The following is a 4200-nucleotide window of genomic DNA, read 5'->3' on the forward strand; positions in this document are numbered from 1 at the left end:
AGACTTAAGCATCGCTATGGGTGAGAAGGTCTCATTGTAGTCAACTCCTTGAACTTGTCAAAAACCTTTCGCAACAAGTCGAGCTTTGTAGACAGTAACAGTACCGTCAGCGTTAGTCTTCTTCTTGAAAATCCATTTATTCTCTATGGCTTGCCGATCATCGGGCAAGTCAACCAAAGTCCCCACTTTGTTCTCATACATGGACACCATCTCAGATTTCATGGCCTCAAGCCATTTCATAGAATTTGGGCTCATCATCGCTTCCTCATAGTTCATAGGTTCGTCATGGTCAAGTAACATGACCTCCAGAACAAGATTACCGTACCACTCTGGTGCAGATCTTACTCTGCTTGACCTACGAGGTTCGGTAGTAACTTGATCAGAAGTTTCATGATCATTATCATCAGCTTCCTCACTAATTGGTGTAGGAATCACTCTAACTGATTTCTGTGATGAACTACTTTCCAATAAGGGAGCAGGTACAATTACCTCATCAAGTTCTACTTTCCTCCCACTCACTTCTTTCGAGAGAAACTCCTTCTCTAGAAAGGATCCATTCTTAGCAACGAATATCTTGCCTTCGGATCTGTGATAGAAGGTGTACCCAACAGTCTCCTTTGGGTATCCTATGAAGACACATTTTTCCGATTTGGGTTCGAGCTTATCAGGTTGAAACTTTTTCACATAAGCATCGCAGCCCCAAACTTTAAGAAACGTCAACTTCGGTTTCTTGCCAAACCAAAGTTCATATGGTGTCATCTCAACGGATTTAGATGGTGCCCTATTTAACGTGAATGCAGCCGCCTCTAAAGCATAACCCCAAAACGATAGCGGTAAATCAGTAAGAGACATCATAGATTGTACCATATCTAATAAAGTACGGTTACGATGTTCGGACACACCATTGCGCTGTGGTGTTCCAGGTGGCGTGAGCTGCGAAACTATTCCGCACTGTTTCAAATGATGACCAAACTCATAACTCAAATATTCACCTCGACGATCAGATCGTAGAAACTTTATTTTCTTGTTACGATGATTTTCCACTTCACTCTGAAATTCTTTGAACTTTTCAAATGTTTTAGACTTATGTTTCATCAAGTAGATATACCCATATCTCCTCAAATCACCTGTGAAGGTTAGAAAATAACGATACCTGCCGCGAGCCTCAACACTCATCGGACCGCATACATCAATATGTATTATTTCCAACAAGTCTGTTGCTCGCTCCATTGTTCCGGAGAATGGAGTCTTAGTCATCTTGCCCATGAGGCATGGTTCGCAAGCATCAAGTGATTCATAATCAAGTGATTTCAAAAGCCCATCAGCATGGAGTTTCTTCATGCGCTTTACACCAATATGACCTAAATGGCAGTGCCACAAATAAGTTGCACTATCATTGTTAAACTTATCTCTTTTGGCTTCAATACTATGAATATGTGTATCACGACTATCGGGATTCAATAAAAATAGACCACTCATCAAGGGTGCATGACCATAAAAGATATTACTCATATAAATAGAACAACCATTATTCTTTGATTTAAATGAATAACCGTCTTGCATCAAACAAGATCCAGATATAATGTTCATGCTTAACGCTGGCACCAAATAACAATTATTCAGGTCTAAAACTAATCCTGAAGGTAGATGTAGAGGTAGCGTGCCGACAGCGATCACATCGACTTTGGAACCATTTCCCACGCGCATCGTCACCTCGTCCTTAGCCAATCTTCGCTTAATCCGTAGCCCCTGTTTCGAGTTGCAAATATGAGCAACAGAACCAGTATCAAATACCCAGGCGCTACTACGAGCATTAGTAAGGTACACACCAATAACATGTATATCAAATATACCTTTCACTTTGCCATCCTTCTTATCCGCCAAATACTTGGGGCAGTTCCGCTTCCAGTGACCAGTCCCTTTGCAGTAGAAGCACTCAGTCTCAGGGTTAGGTCCAGACTTGGGCTTCTTCACTTGAGCAGCAACTTGCTTGCCGTTCTTCTTTAAGTTCCCCTTCTAGCTTCCCTTTGCCCATTTTCTTAAAACTAGTGGTCTTGTTAACCATCAACACTTGATGCTCCTTCTTGATTTCTACCTCCGCAGCCTTTAGCATCGCGAAGACCTCGGGAATTGTCTTATCCATCCCTTGCATATTATAGTTCATCACAAAGCTTTTGTAGCTTTGTGGCAGTGATTGAAGAACTCTGTCAATGACACTATCAACCGGAAGATTAACTCCCAGTTGAGTCAAGTGGTTGTGGTACCTAGACATTCTGAGTATATGTTCACTGACAGAACTATTCTCCTCCATTTTGCAGCTATAGAACTTATTGGAGACTTCATATCTCTCAATCCGGGCATTTTCTTGAAATATTAACTTCAACTCCTGGAACATCTCATATGCTCCATGACGTTCAAAACGTCGTTGAAGTCCTGGTTCAAAGCCGTAAAGCATGGCACACTGAACTATCGAGTAGTCATCAGCTTTGCTCTGCCAGGCGTTCAGAACGTCTGGTGTTGCTCCTGCAGCGGGTCTTGCACCTAGCGGTGCTTCTAGGACGTAATTCTTCTGTGCAGCAATGAGGATAATCCTCAAGTTACGGACCCAGTCCGTGTAGTTGCTACCATCATCTTTCAACTTAGCTTTCTCTAGGAACGCATTAAAATTCAAAGGAACAGTAACACGTGCATTTTATCTACAACAACATAGACAAGCAAAATACTATCAGGTACTAAGTTCATGATAATTTTTTGTTCAATTAATCATATTACTTAAGAACTCCCACTTAGATAGACATCCCTCTAGTCATCTAAGTGATCACGTGATCCATTTCAACTAAACCATGTCTGATCATCACGTGAGATGGAGTAGTTTTCAATGGTGAACATCACTATGTTGATCATATCTACTATATGATTCACGCTCGACCTTTCGGTCTCAGTGTTCCGAGGCCATATCTGCATATGCTAGGCTCGTCAAGTTTAACCCGAGTATTCTGCGTGTGCAAAACTGGCTTGCACCCGTTGTATGTGAACATAGAGCTTATCACACGCGATCATCACGTGGTGTCTCGGCACAACGAACTGTAGCAATGGTGCATACTCAGGGAGAAAACTTATACCTTGAAATTTAGTGAGAGATCATCTTATAATGCTACCACCGAACTAAGAAAAATAAGATGCATAACAGATAAACATCACATGCAATCAAATAAGTGATATGATATGGCCATCATCATCTTGTGCCTTTGATCTCCATCTACAAAGCACCTTCATGATCACCATCGTCGCCGGCTTGACACCTTGATCTCCATCGAAGCATCATTGTCGTTTCGCCAACTATTGCTTCTACGACTATCGCTACCACTTAGTGATAAAGTAAAGCAATTACATGGCGATTGCATTTCATACAATAAAGCGACAACCATATGGCTCCTGCCAGTTGCCGATAACTTCTACAAAACATGATCATCTCATACAACAATTTATATATCATCATGTCTTGACCATATCACATCACAGCAAGCCCTGCAAAAATAAGTTAGACGTCCTCTACTTTGTTGTTGCAAGTTTTACCTGGCTGCTACGGGCTTCTAGCAAGAACCGTTCTTACCTACGCATCAAAACCACAACGATTTTTCATCAAGTGTGTTGTTTTAACCTTCAACAAGGACCGGGCATGTCAAACTCGATTCAACTAAAGTTGGAGAAACAGACACCCACTAGCCACCTGTGTGTGAAGCACGTCGGTAGAACCAGTCTCATGAACACAGTCAAGTAATGTCGGTCTGGGCCGCTTCATCCAACAATGCCGCCGAATCAAAGTAAGACATTGCTGGTAAGCAGTATGACTATTATCGCCCACAACTCTCCGTGTTCTACTCGTGCATATAACATTTACGCATAGACCTGGCTCGGATACCACTGTTGGGGAACGTAGTATTTAAAAAAAATCCTACGCTCACGCAAGATCTATCTAGGAGAAGCATAGCAATGAGCGGGGAGAGTGTGTCCACGTACCCTCGTTGATCGAAAGTGGAAGCGTTTAGTAACGCGGTTGATGTAGTCGAACGTCTTCGCGATCCAACCGATCCAAGTACCGAACGTACGGCACCTCCGCGATCAGCACACGTTCAGCTCGGTGACGTCCCTCGAACTATTGATCCAGTTGAGGCCGAGGGAGAGTTTCGTCAGCACGAC

The sequence above is a fragment of the Triticum aestivum genome, chromosome 6D, assembly GCF_018294505.1.
Source record: "Triticum aestivum cultivar Chinese Spring chromosome 6D, IWGSC CS RefSeq v2.1, whole genome shotgun sequence".
NCBI lineage: Eukaryota > Viridiplantae > Streptophyta > Magnoliopsida > Poales > Poaceae > Triticum > Triticum aestivum.